General features: G+C 37.5%; 1 protein-coding gene across 3 annotated transcripts in view; it reads left to right on the plus strand.

Annotated features, from left to right (window-relative positions):
* Positions 1 to 20,408, plus strand: part of LOC308065748 (uncharacterized protein) — a 172,084-nt gene that overhangs the window by 32,916 nt on the left and 118,760 nt on the right. For 2 of the 3 annotated variants that reach the window (XR_013928906.1, XR_013928907.1), the window contains exon 3: positions 1 to 20,408. This exon is cut by the window's left edge; it is cut by the window's right edge and continues 22,889 nt beyond it. The exons of the other annotated variant lie outside the window; for it this stretch is intronic. The gene's annotated coding sequence lies outside the window, so the exon portion shown is untranslated. 3 annotated transcript variants of the gene reach the window in all.

Below are 20,408 nucleotides of genomic sequence, written 5' to 3' on the forward strand. Positions count from 1 at the left end.
AAAAACAAACCAAAAAAAACCCCCAACAAACCCACCCAAAACCGAAAAAAAATTAAATTTCTCATAACTCTGATGGGAAGCAATTTATATTAAAAAAATATCAAATCTTTAACAAAGGGCAACTACAAGTCTCAGTTACAAGGACAGTGACTGATCAGCTGTTCAGGGAGGTTAGTGGAGATGAAAACAAGATGTGAGTAGTATGCATGCACTGCAAAAGCAATTATGCATTTGACGGGAAGCCAGTGTAGCATCCTCAATTGCAGCCTGATAAGCTGATGTATGCAAGTGACCATCTAGATGCCAAATTTTGTGCAAACCAGGGACTTAGGCAATGAATGGTCAAAGAAGGCTGCAAACACAAAGTAGCAATAATCCAACTGTGGTGCTATAAAATGTGAATCAGGAGCTACATATCCCACTGAGACAGAAATGATCTTAACCTACTAAATTCCTGAGACAGCTAAAATGAAGTCTGAACAGCAAGGCTCACATTGGCTGATTAGGAAATTAAAATTCCACTCCCAGCCAAATGTTGAGTGAAGAATCACTGTTGGGAGAGTTATTGGACCTAAGCAAAAAAGAAAAAAAAGATTGATTCAGTTTTCTCTGAAACAGGGAATTAGAAAAAAAAAACAAACAAACAAAACAAAAGTCCAAAGTTTGGCTTCTGACAAAAGCTGTTCACAATCAAAAGGTACATCATCAGAGACTACAGTTATTATTAGTGACCTCACTATGAACGTATTAAGAGGCTATGTCTTCTTGAACTAAGAAAGAAGACAGTGAAATCTGTGAGATACCTGTTTCTGTCTCTGGAGCTGAAGTACTGCCTCATGCAGAAGTTCTCAGATGTTAGTTTTGGCACATTGGACAAGCTTTTTCTCTAGAAGTATGCTTCTCTGGGCTTTTCTAGTGTCTTACTGAATAATGAATAATGTTCAACTGATTCAAGTCTGCCTTTCCCACCAAACTCGGTTGCCTTTACCCACTCACATATTTGAAAAAGAAAAAAGGAAAGATTTGTCACACAGTTTCCTTTTTTTCTGACAACTTGCAGAGAAAGTCATAAAACTAACCAAGCAGGAAAAGAGTAGACTTAGTCACCTGTGACCAAATACTTAGCGCACATCCTCTTTAAATACCTTTAACCAAGTCACCACGGCATTTTTCTTGACTATACCCTACTTTACTAAGAAAATATTATGGTCATATCCTGACTTGTTTAAGCTTTCTTTTCTATGAGATGCTTCCTATCGGAACACAGAAAGCGATCAGGGTTGCTCAGGGCTTCCTGAAGTCTTTCTTGGCTCCTCCAGAAGGAGTTCTGTCTTGGTACATCATGTGTGTTTGCAGCACAAGCTGAAAGCTAGATTTCTATCATAATAAAATTGGAAGTTAGGTTAAACATCCGGCTAATTGCAATAACAATCAGCAATGAGTTTGAGGACTAATTTTCCAGCATCAGAAAGTCCTTTGGTTTGATTCAGCTATAAGTAGAGTGAACTGTGCATGAAAAGGAACAACAAGGGACATCAGTGAATGAGATCATATTAACAGGAAGAAAATAAGAGATTCCTATGTATCTTTGGATATTTCTAATTTTTAGAAATGTAAGGAAGGTAAAATGCATTTACACAAGTTATTTCCCAAAATAGTCCAGCTGGCTATCTCCCTTTTCTGAAAGCACCATGAAATGGTTCTTGCAGTGTTTCCCCTACAGGAGCCCATGGAACTATAACAAACAACATGGCTTATTCCTTCAGCACTGTCATCATTTCTGAGTGGCTGCGGTGGTTCAGAAGGAAAGCTTGGAGGCTCTTAGTGACCTCTAGGATCAAAATGTTTGGAAAACCTTCCTCTACCAGGCAAGAATCTGAGAGAAATTTGGCAATTTGTCTGAACTTAAAGCTATGATAAGTTCTTTTTCGTATACTATATAATATTATATATGTAATATATATATGTGTACACATACATATAAAGGTATTAAAGGACATGGTGCTAAAAAAGATTACTTATCCAAAATACAAAAAAACCCCCAACTTTAAGTAACCATGTTTGGACAGAAAGCTGAGGACATCATTTTCAGAAGAGTTCAAGAGCTTTTTTTCTTTTCATTCAAGATGATTTACGTTTACAAAAGACTGTGAAAATGTAGAGGAAAAAATACTAAAACCCGATCAAAACCAAGTCGATATTGTTCAGAAAATATCTCACCAGCCAACCTGATTAGAAACAAACCAGGTTTTTGATAGGCTGGTATTAGTGACAACACAACAGTGGAGTTCTTTATTTTTGATTGTTTTTTTTTTTCTTGTATCTTTTCATAATAAAAAACTGTCATCAGTGCACAAGAGAATGCTAACCAAAGCTATAATTGGTGTCCCTCAAAAGCTGAAGATAATCCATGATGTTGCAGTTCAAATATTAGATGAAACTTTCCACTTGGATCTCATGGATCACATACATCCCATGTATCACACCACATACCTCATGTTCTTCAGGCTGCGCAAGTCGCCTGTGGGATTTTGCAAATGTGGCTTTCACTCTTCAGCATTATAAATGTTGGGGGATGTCATCATCTGAGACACCTTCTCTTCCCTCAGCTCATACTCAGCTGTGATCCCGCACGGTTTTGATACATCAGAGAGAAAACAGTAACAGGTCATTTCCAGTGTATCCAGCCTCTCTTTATAACACTGTGCTACAATCCAGGAAAGCTACACAAATGCTGCAGTGGGGATTTCTTTCCTGGGGTGCTAGCATAAGAACTCCACTGTGGGAATGTAAAAGAGCTTAAGTTATTTGTCCAAAATGAAATTATAGCTGTATCAGTGGTCAGCAATAAATTTGAGCAGCCTACTGTAAATGTTGACAGCTATAAGCTACACATGAATGGATAAGTCATACCAGGGGATTGGATGAATCAGAAATTGAAATAAATATCTCAGAGAGAAGAAAGAAAAAAAAAAGGGTGGGGGGTGGGGGGGGGTGGGGGGTGGGCGGGGAAGTAGCAATCTGCACACCCAGGAAAAACGTGTCAGAGTGTCCCTCTAGCCATGCTGGCTATTTAGTCATGGAAAAATTACTGAAGGCAGATCATCATTATAAGAGCAAGAAAAATATGTCCCTAATAACTGTGTTATCTGCCATCAAATCCCCAGAGACAAAAATAGACTCATTTGCTCCAAGGTTGCAGGGGTTACAGAGTGAGGCAGGAACCACAGAAAAAGAGATTGATACCAGGGATTAAAGATCACAGCTGTACAGAGAGGAGGTGGAAACAAATTGGCACTATTTCTAAAGCCCTGATGAAAGAAAAGGGTTCCTTGCTAGGGAAGGTGACAACTGAAAGATAAAAGTAGAAAGAAAATGTTTTAATATTGCAGCTGAACAAAGTGTTGGTAATGAAACTGAGCTGCAGTTTTGCTTAGTTTTGTGCTTCTTCACAAAGCAAGAGCTTGGGCTGGTTTCTCAAGGTGAGCAATCCTAAGCCAATTTATTATATCTTCGGGTGAAAATGATACAGGGGAAATTGTGATTTCACTAGCTCAGATACAAACCCAGCCAAATGGTTATCCATCCTGGTGCACCGAGCTGTTTCACCTTGTTATTGAGTTACCTCAGGCCTGACAATGGCAAAACAGAGGTTTGTAGTCTCGTGCAGGGCTGGAGCTGCCAAGCTTTGCAAAGCTCAGACTGAGCCACAGCGCAACCAGCTGAAACATCTGCTGTAATGGCTATCAAATCCCCAGAAATAGCAGGTATTAAATTACAAACCATTAAGGATTAGACTACGAGCTACTGCAGGAAATACTCAAGAGGAAGATTTCCGCAGACTCGTATCTCTTGTGGATGAAACAGGTGGATTCCCACTATTCCCATGATTCTCAGTGTATTAGTTTTGATCGCAAAATGGAAACCGTCTCATTTTAGCACTTAACTCTGAGAAACGCTAAGCAGGCTGCTCCCCCTCAGATTGGTGGGAGCTGAGAACATGAAAAATAAAAAAAAAAAAAAAAAAAAAAAAAAAGAAGAAAAAAACCTTCCTGAAATCTGTCTGCTAACTTGAGGTTATGAATATAGAAGCCTAAATTTAGCTTCCCAAGTTGCAAACTTTAAATAGACATGGTCAAAATCTAAAGGAAACATTTCAGAAACTTCTCCCATTTTTTTCATTTATTTTTTCCCAAATGTCAAAAATTTCCTGAAATGTCAGCCACCTCTGATTTTGACTGCCTGCTGATAATTATACAGTGATGCAGATTCACTAAAACAATCAAATGATATTTACTCACACTGCAGAGCTATAAAATCCAGTTTGTGTTAGATGAGCACAATCTAGATGGCTTAATATTAGATCTTTGCCTCTGTTAAATCGCTTTTCTTTGTCCTTCTTGGAGCTCCACCATGGTTGTCCATGTGGCAAGGATACATTGCAGTGCTAGAGGGGAATCTGGAAGAATTTGACATGTTGCCGAGTACTTCATCCTGCAAAGACATTCTTATCTAAGTGCCCAAGCAGCTTCAATGAACTATTTTTTTATACGTGTGGATAAAGACATTATATGTGTAGTTATATAGCCTGTAGAAAGAAGTAGTGTCCATACAGTGATTTTGAATTGAAATCGTGGTCTTACAGTACATTAGCTGTGACATTTTCTTCAGTGAATGATAATGACAGGATTGGTAGTGGATTAGCCAAAGCAACAAGAGAAATGTCCTGAGGTTTTAAGGAGCTATTTATCCCTATATCTGGCTAGGCAATCCCAGAGCAGAAGGGGGCAATTTGTTATTTTAAGCAAGGTGCTGAAAAGCTGTAGAGCAGAGAAGCGTGTTCTGTCTGCTGCCAAAGAAGGTTAAAATGGCTTAAAATGACTATAAATATTTGCTGTAGATGAACTTTTGTTCACTTCAAGGTTTTGAAAAAGAATCAGAAAAAATATTTTATGGCGATTAATCAACGTCCATTGGAATGTATAGAAATTACTTAAAGGAGAACAGGGTTTGCTGTCCCTTGCAACTAGCCACTAATGTCCAAAAGATGTTAACTGAGGACAAAAATATTACTTATTACTGCTCACTACTTCTCTAGCTCAATGTTAAAAAAAAAAAAAAAGAAAAGAAAAAGAAAAGAAACTTTAAAATATAAATATATATACTGTTTGGACTGCTTGAACCTCTGCTGTTTCTTCTGTGCCTTGATGCTTCCCCAGGATGCCTGGCATCCTCTCTGACTACCTCACAGAAAAGGGCTTGCCGTTAGGAGCACCAATGGCAAATATATGCAGCAGCAGCAGCAAGAGTGGTGAAAAGAGCGGAGTTAAGGCAGTTTGCCTGAAGAGTACTTTGAATGTTCCTCTGCTGGGGTAATTGTCTCTGCATCATGGCCATGCATATTTTCGAGCTATCTGCAGGAAGGCATTCTTCAGTCCTGTATCACTTTTCCTGCGGATAGATGTCTCTCGGAAAGTAGTCATCCAGCACCAGTCGTGCCAGCAGAGCCTGTGCTGTCTGAGTGGTGAGTTCCCGGGGAAGGCAAGCTGTCCCTGCATTTCTGGCTCCGTAAAATGAATAAAGAACAGCGAGCTTTTCTCACTACCTGCAGATCCATGAAGACATAACTATTGTCCTCCCAACCATAAGAAATGCAAAACAATTAGAAGGGCATTTGAAACTCTTGCTTTATCATTTATTTCTAGGCGATAGGCTAAAAGAAGTCTGAGTACAAGTAACGTTTCAGCCACTAACACGAAGAGCTGCAATTCTCTCCATTCCAGTGCCATTTTATCTGCTTTCTCTGCCTGCAGAAACACAAATTCTGATTAACACATTTGAAGTGTTATTTCCCTTAAACCTTTCTCCTGCATAAATGTGCTGGTGACTGATTTCTGCTGAACAGTTTTGAAGTATCTCTGCACCTGACTTCCCAGCATACGGGATCATCCAGACTCACAACTTCAGTCTAAGTTGTTTTATGAATAATTTTAAATGATGATTGTCATTCATAGATCATTAGTTCACTAGATGTCAGATCTAATGTGGATGTTTTCCAGAAAAACACTGTTAAAAGAAAACTAGGAAGACAACCTAAAGGTCTGAATAATTATCCACGTTATATTGCTTCTTAGAGATTGCTCACCATTAAACAGATTTAGGTCTTGTTAGCTGCAGGAAAGAAATTGCTGAAATACTTTACGTGTACATAGGGACACACTTACTTCCTTGTAAAGTACCTCATGCATTTGTTAGTAGTACTTCCAGCATACAGTAATTAAGATTTATATTGCTGGAGGATATTTGATGTTAACACTGGAAATCATGCTTTTCTGTAATCAGAATGTAAATGGGTAAAAAATAAGGTACACTTGAGACTTTGTATTTGTGAATATGGAACTGTCATTTATATTTAGTTTGGCACTGCAATTCAAAGGTGTTGATCAGAGAACAGTCAAGGACATATCCAAACTGAGATTTATAGATACTGGACCCACAAAGATTTAGGGAGTTTTGTATCTTAAAATAAGATTTAGTAACAGCAGAAACCTCTCTGCTCTCCAGAGTGAATGTAGACGTTTCTATATCATAGCACCCAGCGTGTAATAAAAATACCTCTACTGGGGGAATTCACAGACTACTAAAACATGAACAATCTTAAAAAAAAATTCTGGTTTGTCCATTTTGTTCCATAACATTATTGTTTAGGATAAAAGTCTCTCTGCCCTGAAAAATATGCAATAATCATAGGGGCAAAATTAGTAAAAATAATAATAAAATCAGGTCCCCATTTTTTTGCAGCAATGCAGTTGTGAAACTCAAGGGAAGACAGAGAGAGAAAAGGAAGAGTAAAAATTATTTTGATTGACACACTTAGGAAACATCCTGCACTGCCTCTTCTCTTTCCAGACATCGTAGTTAAGAGGAACAAGATCTTCATATTGCTAATTATTGCAATAGGAATAGCACTTAGTTCTAAGAGACTTTTTTCTTTGTAAATAAGTAACCCTGTCATTAACAAAATAATAGAGCATTGTACAATGAAATTGCAGGAAAATACAGAAATAAAAACTGGAGAAAGAACTTAGATGTGATCTGAGAGGCTTGTGATACAGAGAGCAGCCTGAAGCAATACAATGCCACTAAATTCACACTGGAAAGGAAAAAGAGGAGTTCTTTCAGAGGGAAGTACTTCTGCAATAATGTAGCCTTGCTACTCCATTCAAGAGGAATGTTGTACTGATCTTGTTGCCAGCATCTGAGTTGTGTATAATTTGAAAGATAGTTATGGATAGATATATTGATATAGCTGCTTCTTTTTTTCTTGTCTTTTTCTCTATTTTCCTCTCTCTTTTCTTTTTTTATCTTTTATTAACAGAATGTTGACCTACTTCAGATCTACTAATGACTTGCTCAGGGTCAGAGAGGAAGTGACCAGAAGACCTGAAATCTGAACATCAGTATTGGGAACCATGGAGTGGTGGGTTGGTTTTTTTTCACTATATCCAAATAGTGGCCTTTTATACCTGTTATTTTCAACTAGATAAAATGAAGGCTGAGTTTAGTAAAGACTGCTTTGAGACTACAAAATATATTAATGGGCCAAAACTGGAACCCCAAAAACTATAGCCTCCAGTGCCACAAACACGCACCTGACATCATGACATCTACTACTTGATTTATTTTTTAAATATAGATGAAATTGGAAGTCTTTTAGTTTAATTTATTTCCCTTTACATACTATTTTCCTATGCAAGCAATAGGAATTCAGTTGAATTTACCTGTCTGTTAGTGCCCCTCAACCCAATCAGCTTTGATGACACTTGTCACTTTCAACCAAATTTGACAGAAACACTGCTATTTCAGAGAGAATCAAATTTGTGTGAATCTCAGCAATCAGGTAGAAGACATAGGTTTATATTAGTGAAGAAAAAACAGAAAGATCTCAGCTGATAAATATTCTGTTTAGCAGCAGTTCTGGGCAATGAGCACATGAAGAGCTCCCAACCAGCCATAGCCTTACTATCATGCTGTTGATAGCCTGCTGCTAATGAGATGGGCTATCCAAGGGATACAGGTCAGAGCTGAGGCCGTTGTTGTTGGAGGCAAGGAGGGAATAAAGGAAAGGTACAACACAGTCCATCAGAAAGAAGGTTTCGTTAGCTCCACTGCTCACAGAACTGCTTGTTTTTAACAGTAAGAAGCAATTTCCTGCACTTCAGAGTATCACATGGCTAGAGGTAAAGAGAAGTACAGCTTATGGGAATACCAAGATGTGCTAGTTATATCATGGCTGATCCTCTCTGGTGTTAAAATCCTTCCTAGGAATAATTCACCTTGTAAAAAGATTCTTTCATTTAGAACCAGAAGGATTATAATAACCTTATATAACAGTACGACTTGAAAAATCCTTTAAGTTACTATTTACTAGTAAACAACTGCTTAAATAGAATGACAATCATGCAGAAACTCCTGAAGAATAAGCCAAAAAGTAGGAGATAACTAGTATTTACCAAAAAACATACTATTTCCCTGTAAATATAGCTTTCTTCTGGAATAACTGTGGTTCTAGTAATCTTGAAATTATTAATGCATTACTCAAAGTTGCTATATATTTTGGATGGAAAACAGAAGTCATTCCTTGTAAAAGCAGAAGAAAAGGGGATATCCTGTCTTAGGAAATTGCCATAAACACCAAGAAGACCCTGTCAGGCTGGGACCTTTCACTTCCTCCTGTGAAGACTGCCCCATTTTGCCCTGAACAATGACTTAATCCACGAGCATCATCTGGAACCCAGATGTGCAATGATTTGAGTATGTCATGTTCTGGGCTGAGTGTTATAATCATTGAGTTGCTAGACATGAAGAGGTCTCTTTGCTAGCTTCTTCTCCCACAAAGCTTTATGAATCTAACCTTTCATTTCTCATTTCTTTTGTCTGTTCTGCAGAACCAAAATGTTTCCTCTGAAACTGAATGGAAAGTTTGATATGCCACTGACTTTCCTTTTAACATTGTGCTTAGGAAAAACAATAAAACAAATTTCAGTCTGGATAAACCCATTTTTTTATTTTTTTTTCCCTAGTTTGACTAGGAAAGGAATAATCCATTATTTATATCACTATCCACTACATACACAGCTCTCTCTCCGGGGAGAAGATGAGACAAAGAACAAACCACCTACGACAGATGTTGCTCGTATTCTTTCATGCACTATGTGAAGGGGTTCAGATTCTGCCATGGAGAAAGTGGCATGTGAAATTACGTAGCATGGAAACTATAATGGTGTTCTGAAGAGGGGAAACAGTTTATGCAAAACATTGTGCCTCTAACAAATCATCCTAGAAGCAATGGCATCAAGGCAAGGAAACCACTGGGACACAACTTTACATATTACACCTTGCTTCCTGATTGTGCCCCCTCCCTATTTTACACCTGAATAATATTTACTTTGCAAGTTCTTAGATGAATGCTGCACAAACTAGCTACAGGACCCTGCTGTTATAACAGTGTGTCTGAATTCAAATCACAGGAAGCAGAAGCAGTGGTGACCATAAATTAAGGAATTATTAGAAGACGGTAGGGAAAAATGTATTTTTCTTAATGCAGAACACAATGCAGTTGATTAAAGAGAGGGGAATGACGTGATGTCAATTAGGGTGAATAAGACAGTAATAGTACCTTGGTACACACACATCCATGTTCAAATAGTCTTTGAATAACTGTGCTGGAAACTGTATGTGTAACCAAGATGATTCTATGCTCGTTTCTAAATTAAAAGTCTGCTCTTCCTTCAGTACACACTTTCTGTATATTTTCTTCTAGTAGCAGCTAAGAGATTGTTCAGCTACCCTCATTAAAACACTCCAGTTTGTCAAAACTGAAACTGTCTACAGGAAAGGTTCATTTTTCTTTACTTCCTTTACTGAAATATGTTTGAAAATAAGTGACATCTGCTATATATATTATGTGGGTCTTTGTACGAAAAGAAAGATGAAATTATGACCCCCAATGCTGTGCTAAGTTGTGCTAACTTGCAATAAAAATAAATAGAAATAGTTGAAATAAAAGTAAACACTGAGTATATTAAAACTATTAAAAAGAAACTATTCAGCTGTTCCACTCTGCAGCTTCTTGAAAGTAATTTCAGGTCACACCACCATTATCATTGTCATCACAATTTAGCCCAACTTTGGACAGGAGAAGTCCTTGAAATCCTAAAAATGTTCATATAAGTTGATATCTTGTAATTTTCAAGGTCAGGGTCTAACATCAGTAAAGCTGCTTTGAAAAGTTTGCAGATAAGGACAGAAAAATACCTAATACCAAGCACTGAGAGATTAATTAATAAATTACTTGAAATAAACTCAGTTAAATTACCTGGGGAAAAAAGCAGGAGAAATGGATTTAGCAGCAGAGGGAGTTGCATCTGCATCTACAAACATGTCTATAAATGTAGATGTAGCAGTATGGAAGGCAAGGACCCTGGGTCAAAAATTCCTAGTTTCTTCAAAACCATGCTTCATAATGCTTGCTAATGGAAATTAGTCCTATTTCTGTAAATAATACAAAATCCTGTTGTAAATAAGATTTTTCTCACTATGAGAACAGTTTCCTAGGTGTTACCATCAACAGTGCAATTACCAAGCCTGTGGGCCCATCTGTGTGTAGGCCTTTGATGCTGATTTAAATTATGGAATACAAAATCCATAATAAAATGCTGAACAATGAAACAAAGCTTCTTCTTGTTCTAGGGCACTGCAAATGAAGATATACTGAGGAACTCACACCAGGAGAGGTATTTGCAAAAATCTGCCTTTGTCTTTTGAAGATGATGGCCAGATTCTGACTGAATGCATGGGAATGGCATGAACATGAGCCCAGTCCTCAGGAATTCTGATTGTTCCACTCCTAGTCTCGTCATTTGTCATTCATTTACTGGCAACGAACTACAAGAGTATTATAACGTATTATTAAATCCACTCTTCTGTTACTTTCCCAAGATTAAGTATGGTTGTTTATTTCTGAATAACTGTTAATGCTTAAGTTGGATTCAATCAAAAGACATTTGGCCATTTTATAAGACACCTGTGCAATTAAGAGAAATTTCTTGGCATTCAGCTCTCAATCTGCTTGAGCCAGTGAGCTAACATTTAAATGTTCTGCAAAGTTCATTACTCCACTATTACACTGTAAAAATAATGTATTAAAATAGAAAATACATTTCTCTTACAGAACTCAATACATCTGCATAGAATGTTTAAGTAATGTTTCTACAAAATATAATCCCCTTCTTTAACAGACTCTGCAGCAGAAAAAGAAATTGGATACACATTAATCTAAAATGTTATACACAAAATATAAGTTGCAAAGGGTCAAGAAAGTTGTTAAAGTGCTCTCTTCTTGACCTCCTCTTTTCTTTCTGTGATTCAGCTTGGAAAAGACCATTGGCGTTGCTCCCCCTCCTATTTTGGTGTGAACCCACTAAAATGTTTTAGGCTGAGTATGTACAGACTACCATTGGGTCCAAGTTCAGCAGATGCCAAGAACTATCATCATCTTATGGCTTTGTTAAAGTGTTGAAGTGTTATGCCACTGCTCCACAAAATTGTTCAGGCACGTGTGTGTCGTTGAACCTCAGAGGAGCTCCACTGACACTTTGTTGGCTCAGGGCCTGAATGCACAATCAGATACAAAATAGGCACGAGAACGGTAAAGCCCAAAACATCTGCCCTTCAATTTCTATCTAAGCTTGAAGAAGCCTTAGCTTTCCAATGCTTTAGGAATTTAGACACTGCAAGATACACACATTGGTTTATTTTGCAAACTTTGGATTCATCAACAGCATCTGCATGGGACCTCAGATGTCTAGGCCAAAGTTTTCTTTCCATGCTGGATACTTCACATTGAAATAAGTGATTGCGGAGCAGTGTGTTAGGTTTTTATTACATCTGGCACAAAAGATACATGGTCAGAAAGCTCAACGTATAGACACAGCTTTATTATAAAAACCTTTTCTCTGTCTAAATTCAGTTTGTTTTGTTAGGCAAAGGGTAGTGGTACCCCTGTTAGCCTTTCTAGGTCAGTATAGCTATGAGAAAATGCACAGGATTTAGTTTTACATTCAGCATCATCTGTGATGTTTTGGTACAGTTATTTTTACAGGAAAAGTCCCAAAGTTTAATTTATTTATCCAAACATATGTGATCAGATCCAAAGATGGTTAAAGCCAACTGGAGCAAGATTCTCAGAAGTATTTAGACATCTATTAGACACTTACAGCATTCATGTCTGTGGGATCCAGGCTCCAAAATATTGAGGATCTTGATGTTGGAACCCTTCTGATTAACTGAGTTCTTGATGATATTCTCATAAACAGTTCAATAAATCAAGAATTTGTGTTATGAGCATAGTCTATACAGTAAAATTGGCTGTAGTCCTGGTTTGACTGTATCATCTCAACAGATATATGTCACACATTTCAGAAGCTCTAGAACTGGTTTGCAGGCAGGAAATGAAGACTGCTTCTGAGTGGGCTTTTTTTGTCAGCTCTGGGATGAGACTACACGTTGCAGGCATTTGGGACTCAAAAGTGTCTTGGTAACCATGTGAGCATCAGAAGCTGCTGCTTGCTCAGTTCCTCCCCCTGACAGAGATTTGATTACCCATCTGTACTCATTTGTCCTCTCAAAGAAGTGGCAGAGAAATGGAAACAAAGTTCTTGGAAGCTCTGGAAAGTCCTTGCTGACAAAATTGAAGCTACTCGTCCTTCTACACAGAATATGAGAGAATGTTAGTTTTTTAAGTTTTATAAGGAGTTTCCTTCAATCATTCCCAAGAATTCATGACTGAGGATTACATTTTCTACCACTCAATGGAATGCTTTCCTCAAGATAAATTTCCCCAGAAACTAAACCCCAAAACAAAGCAGCTCCCCCCTCCCCCCCAAATAAAATGTTATTGTATTGTAAAATAGCATTATTCTTACCATTTACATTCCAAGAAATGTTCTCAAGAGGTTGTGCAGTTAGAAAATGTCAACATGTTTTTGGTAAATGTTATCATTAATTGATGACTCAGTGTGGAAAATTCAGAACAAGTTAGACAAATACTGTGAATTCGCTAAGTGGTTAAGGCTCAAAGTCTAACTTTCCTTGTTTTGTCAGTCTGGATTTAATTTTCTTGTTCCTGGGCCCAAGTCTGTCCCTTCCCTGGACTCTTGTCTGAAGATACATTACTCTGTGACTCAGCCTCCTTTCAGAATCCTGCTGCACATGGGTGGCATTTATCTAAATTACTGTAGTGCCATATAATGTAAACATCCAGTCATCCTCTTCTTATGGAGGCTCTAAATGAAAGGCTCTAACGCACAAATTATATAATCTTGAAGCCAGTGCCTGAAATAAGTCAGATAAATTGTGTCTTGAAAGTGCGTGTTTCCCCTCCATTGATTATGATGGAATCACAGTTCATATAAAGAAGTCCATATTGTAAACAGATAAAGTTGCATCACTTGCTTGCCACTTTTGGTGGTTAGAGCATATAAAGATTTTTAGGCAGATTTTAATTTCATGGATAATGAGAGTTCTAAGCAGGAAAGAACAGGTTGCCATAAAAAAAAGTCTGTGCTAGTGAGAGAAAGCACCTACAGGGACTGCTGTAATTCCAACACTTTGTAAAAGGCAGTCAAACAAACAACAAAAAAATTCCAATTCTGTCCTGGAAAAATAGCAGTGGTTTCTACAGGGATATAAGACAGAAACACAACACTGAGGCTGTCCAGAGGAATAATATTTGTGTATCTAAATACACATACACACATCTGAGGCTCTTGTTATTCTGCTAATACCTTAGCAAGGTGCAAGATTTCTTTTGTATTCCAAACAACAAAATTACTTAAATAAGGGGTTTGGCTGTTGTCGTCACATTTCCACTTTTTTGCATGCAATACTCATCCTCAAGACTTTATGAATGTGACAATTCCCATTATGAGCACTGATAATGAGACTGAGTTACTAGAAGACGGCAATTACTACAGTATATCCATTCATTGCAGTGTGGATGTATCTCTACAGTATTCCCAAACCCTTTTCTCCACATTTTCTTTCCCTAGTGTGAGTTGCAATACTAGGCTTCTTTGCTTTAACATATCTCACACATGCCAAAAAAAGGTAGTTTTATAATGTGTTTAAGAGATCTGGAGAAAAGACTTAAAAGCATTTAAGTCCATGTGCAGTGTTGGGGTCTTTTGCTTGACATGTTCATTCCCTTCATGTTGTGATTTAACCCCAGCCAACAACTAAGACCACAGGGCCACTTGCTCACTTCCCCCTGCCCCACAAAGTAGAGAGGAGAACAGGAAAAAGGCAATGCTCATGGACTGAGATGTTGAGATAAGAGCAATTGAATAACTGAAATAAAGTAAAATATAATAATAACTTGGGAGGGGTGAGAGGGTGGGAGTGGGGATAGTCTCCAAGAAAGGCAAGCAATGCACAGTGCAGTTGCTCACCACCCACTGACCGATGCCCAGCCAGTCCCTGAGCAGCAATTGGTGGCCCCAGCCAATTCCCCCCCATTTATATACTGGGCATGATGTCCCATGCCATGGAATATCCCTTTGGCTGGGTCAGGTCAGCTGTCCTGGTTCTGCTCCCTCCCATCTCCTTGTGCATCTTCTCATTGGCAGAGCATGGGAAACTGAAAAGTCCTTGATTTGGGGTAAGCATTAAGCCACAACTAAAACATCAGTGTGTTATCAACATTATTCTCGTACTAAATCCAAAACACAGCATTGTACCAACTACTAAGAAGAAAATTAACTCTATCCCAGCTGAAACCAGGACATTCCAGTACATGCAGAAACCTGCATCTCAGTTGCTGCTACAGCCTTTCTCCTCCCTTCCTCTAGCTTCTGAAAGATAAACAAATAAAAAACAAGTTTTGAAGTTATGCAATTCAGGTTTTTCCAGAAGCTCTGCTTCTTTTACATGTGTGCACAGTGTTCAATGTAGCCAATCTCAAATGGAGATTAGATGTGCTACTGTAAGACAAAGAAACAATATTTAGTTTGCTAGTCAACATTTTAAAAAATGTCTTTATGCATCTCGCAGTGCTTCAGTCTGGATATTTTTTAATCTTTGAGAAAGATATATCTGAATGCAAATAAATTTTACTGTGCTGGAAAATCAGGATTTCCCTATTGTTATTTCAAAAGAATGATGAAAATTTTGGACTGATGAAGACCCCTCTACTTTTGCATAACTGCCTACTTCATATATTTATGAACCACAAAGTGAGAGGCACAGCAAGTAGTGGAAAGGACTCAGCTGGTCAAAATCTTTTCTTTTATGTTAAAATCTATTTATTCTTGAGAGGCAAAATGTAAAAAAAAAAAAAGAGAAAGTGTGTATAAGTATGTAGAACCCTAGTAATTTAGTCTTCAGCAGGTCATGTTGCTGCACAGGCTTAAGAGCTGGTTCACACTGTTATTGAATAAAAGCAAAAAGTATAGTTACCATAGCAACAGCCACAACACATGATGCTGATGTTTCCCTCTGAGATTTTAAAACCCCACACATTTTTAAGGAAACATTGCATCAAAATACCTATGCTGCATTTTGTGTTTTTTATAAAAATGTACTAGATTTGATGTATTCATCAGTTCATCAGCAGCTGTTTCTGCTGAGCAAGTTAAAAGAAGGCCAAGAAAGCAGTTGCAAGAGTACTAATAGTTTGCATGTAGATACTATACAGTTTGTCAGTTATTACTGGTAAGATGTATTTTCATGTCTTCCTATGTTTGCAAATAGAAGGGAAAACGGGAAGCTGTATAAAGTAGGTTACTTTTCCTTAAATCAAATAAACACTATCTCCTGCTCTTTCCCTATGGAGCTGTAAGTCTAACACATGCAACACCAGTTGTGTGGGCAAAGTCCTGAACTCTCCTGGATGAATAATTTCTGTGCCTATCTGATCTATTTCCTGCTTTCCCATTCACTATCTCAGAATGGGAAAGTGGAGAGCATATAACATGGGTTATCATAGTAGTTGAAAATACTAATCAGAGGTAGGGGCTTGTAATATTAACCTTATATTAGTTGAAAATTTACACCTATGTTTCAATGGTTTTAATTGAATGAACTATGTTTATCACCCAGTTATTGCAGGGGATGAGAACATAAAAACTTCTGCCCGTTATCTTTTTAAAACATCTTCCAGCTAATCTTTACTTTTGGATGAAATTCTAGGGAGATAACCCAAAATGACTTTGTCTTGGCATACAGGCATTACAGCTGGCAAAGAAGGGTATTATGAAGCATAGTTCTACCGGTGGCAGTCTTCTGGAAGAAATGTAAATGCAGTTTTTAGAACAGTTCAGACTTCAGAGATCCTGTACTGTTTGCTTGCAGAGTTGGTTTAGTATTCACTGAAATTTTATTCCATTTCCATTGGCCTACACCGGCATCTTCTTTAGTTATTCGTGGATGAGTCTTTTCTTTTTACTTTTTATCTTAAACTGGTGGTGCTGGATATTTTTATGGACCTCAGAGAAAATACCATGTCGATGTACTCTCCTTTATAGGGAATATTAGCTTAGAAAATGCACTCGTTTTTCTTACTTAAGTGTCTCGGAAGCAACCTACAGAGTCTGCGGGTTGAAAACAGCTGCCCTGAACTATTAAACAGCATTGCTGTAGCCTGTAAAATAATTACTGCATTTTATCCATGCAGCTGATACAGATGTAGCCATATATGGGCATCATATGGGTTCACATGTAAATGAAAAATACTATTACTTAATTTTAATAATAATCCAGTGTAGGAGAGATTTATATAGAGACAGAGCAGCAAATGTCTGAGAAAGCATTTGAGTAAGGTAGAGATCATTGACAGTGAGTAATGGTTTCATATAACACAAAATGTCAAAAGAATAATTTACAGATAATATTAGGAAGGGTAAATGAGGAGACAATGGTTCAAAGTGAAAATAAGCTCAGGGTGCAGTGATCCAAAAATTGTATTTGAAGGCTCTATAATGCAAATACAAAGCTGACAGTGCTGCATCCCTTTGAAATAGAAGGAAGTGTGCAGTCTAATTGTTAAATATGGCTCCATTTACTGAACAAAGAATGTTATCAGCAAGACAAGTAGAAAGGTTAGAAGAAAGCCCTAGTTTATACTGTGGGTAGTCACCTTTCTGCAAATGGGCAGAACAAAGAATATGGATTTTTACAGTCGCATTTAAAATTCTTAAGGATTATCTTGTAGAAGGGCCATATGAGTTTTCATATCTTTACGTATAACACTGAAAATAATGGTTTGGTTGTTCTGCCTATAGTGCCAACACATACATTTCCTTTTGCTTATGAATAGAGTTGTCTTCTTAATTACATTAATCTGTACATCTCTGGACTGTGTAACAGGTTTATTTTTGAGTCACTCATTTAACAGGTGCTTGAAAGCAACATAAAGGTACCATGAAATTGTTAATGAGATTTAGTACCAAAAGCATTAGTCAGACCCAATCTGGGTAGAACAGGCAGAGGGAGATAAATTTTGGATCAAAGGAGTGTTGGTGGAAAACAGAAGCCTTTTTTTTTTTTTTTTTCCCCACTGGGATGTAGGACTACATCACTGAGCCTGGTTACCTGCCCCTTCTGCCAAGTATACAACCTCACCCATAAATGTTTATTTTAAATGTAAACCTCTACTTTGAAAGTAACAAAAAAGTTGTTCTTCTCTTTTCATATTGAACAGATGTGACAGAACTTCATGACTCTGATGGTTAGCATATTCCTTTCAGGTTCCAGCCTAAAGATATTTCTGACCAGTGCAGGAATATGCCACTGTTATTCTGTAGCCTTTCTCCTTTGCTGTAGTATTTTGAGGAGTGACATTAACTCTGATTCAGTCTTCAATTTTTGTGACTTTTGATTGATTCTCAGTCTTGGTGTTACATTATCAAGATATTTTTCTTGATCAACCTACTTCTTGCATGATTGCTTGAGTCTGGTTTAAACATTTTTGCACAACAGCAGTGTTTCTAATAAAAATAAACTTCAGGAAGGGATTAATGTTAGACTTCATACAGCATGACTGCATTCTGTGAAGATTAACTCAGGAGTTTCAGTTGATTACAAGGTGAGATCAACACAAAACCTCACATTTTGAGATAGGCTGAGAGAGTAACCTGATTTTTAGCAGCTGGACAGAGCACATCTGTTTGCCAAAAATCTTACTATTTACTATTCTTCCATGGTGTGTGTACAATAATGTTAGGCCCCTCTTGCTTTCGTTTTCTTGATTCTGCAGCCATTAAACCAGCTAGCACAGTTGCTATCCCTTTAACACACTGCTTCTGTCCCAGTATACATACTATGTTTATTAACTCCATAATTCATATCTCAAAGTTTCTTTTCTCACATCAGGAGCTGTAAGCAAGAATAGTAATGATACACATCAAAAGTTATAAGCAAGGTTGGTAACAATATATAAGGATCTTGCAACAAACAAAATGCTGTGCAAGGGCAATGCTGCTCCTCATGAGTCTCCGTCTAACTCCCCTAGTTGTGTGTTCAAGAATCACAGACCAAAAATGCTTCCAGCTACACAAATGTTTTGGGGATTTGGATCTTTAGAATGAAAGGCTCTGTTTGTGTTTCCAAGTTCTCACTGGCCATTGTACATTGCACAGAGATACCAAGGAAACTGTTAGGTAGGAAAAGATTTGTTGCAGCCTGTTTTCTCCAGCTACTATTGTAGCAGGTTGTAAAGACAAAATGGGTTTAGTTTTATGGAAATGGTGTAAAAAATGCTTGCATATTTAACCTCAAAGTCTTTGTTGTAGAAGTGGGTGATCACAAATACTTATTTACTCCTTTTCTGCTACTGAAAAATCACGTCCATGAAAAGAGGGGGGAAACATGGAGATGTGTGCATTACTATGTAGGTCAACTATTAATTGGTTTCAAAGGGCTTTATTCTTTAAAAGAAACCATCCTTTTATACTTACAGAAGACATTTGTTCCATTTGCAGTATAAATTGGGACACATGCCGTTTCCTTTGTTGTTCTCCAAACCGTGATGATTAAGTAAGCCCATTAACTCAACAAGCAATATAGTAAGGCCTCTTGCAAAATACTTCAGAAGAAAAGCAGAAAAATCTCCATAACCACAGGTGAGCAATAAAATAGCTATAAGGTAAAAGTATTGTTTGCAGTATGCCCTTAATCAGTGGTTCATCTTTTTACATCTCAGTGTGAAATCTCAGTATCACTGAAGTTGGTTTCATAAGAAATAATCAGTGAAATTTTATAAAACCTAAAGTCCACTAAAAATTAGATGGTATCTATACCAAATATCCATTAGACGTTCAGAAATGAGCCACACCCTTTCAAAATGCTTCATCTTTCTGCCAAAACTGGCTTGAATGAAAAGTGCTTTGTATTATTAAAAAAACCACAATGGTTTAATAAAACCTCCATTTTACTTCAAACACATAAAGTTGCCTTAACAGAGGTTGTCTTCTTTTTAGATAAATCTTCTGGAGTAAGATTAGATGGTTAAGGGAATTAATAAATGCTTATGGCAGAAGCTGTCTTCTGTGGATGGCTGGTTTGAATCCAGATCAGCCATGACCGGACAGTGTTATCCTCATTTCAAAATAAAGTACAGTCATAACTCAAAATGATGCTGTTTGCATCTGTGTTCTTAAACAGTACTGGCATCATTATTGTACCATGCTTTACTTCTCATGCCATTGTAAAATAAATTTATTCCCTTAGACTGCTGTCCATCATAAGTTTCACAATTTTCTACCTTATTTTGTATTGGGTTTTGTTTTTTTTTTTTTTTTCAGAGAGTATCAGAATTATGAGAGGGACTAGATGGCTCCAGGGGTTTATCATAACATAGCTTCTATAACTGTTCTTAAATGGGTCAAATTCATAATGAATGGACAATAATGATTACTATCTGCTTACCTAATTTTCTGGTGGCTACCTGACTACCAGTGATGCCTCTTAAGCATGAAGAAAATGGCTGCCTGAACCTTTTCTATCTATTAAATTAATGAGACAGATCACAAATGACATTGTTTCATTGCTCTCACCACCACTGTTTTGCTCTACAAGTGCCCAGTCTTGCCTGATAGTTCCTCCAGGAGAAATCTGGAAATGGTTGAGAACTGATTTCCAAGGTAATAAACTGACATTGCCAGTCCTGTAACTGGAACAGAAAGCCAGAGAGGCTCTACTCAGGCTGATTGTTGCTACTCCAACACAACAGGAACCAAGGTGAGAAAAATAATAAAAGAAATCCCTATCCATGACTTCCATGGATCCTTTTCCGACTTCTGAATATTTGTTGACTGACAATACTATTTTTGTCCAACAGTGCCAAATAGCCA

The sequence above is a fragment of the Falco punctatus genome, assembly GCF_963210335.1.
Source record: "Falco punctatus genome assembly, chromosome: 6".
NCBI classification, from domain to species: domain Eukaryota; kingdom Metazoa; phylum Chordata; class Aves; order Falconiformes; family Falconidae; genus Falco; species Falco punctatus.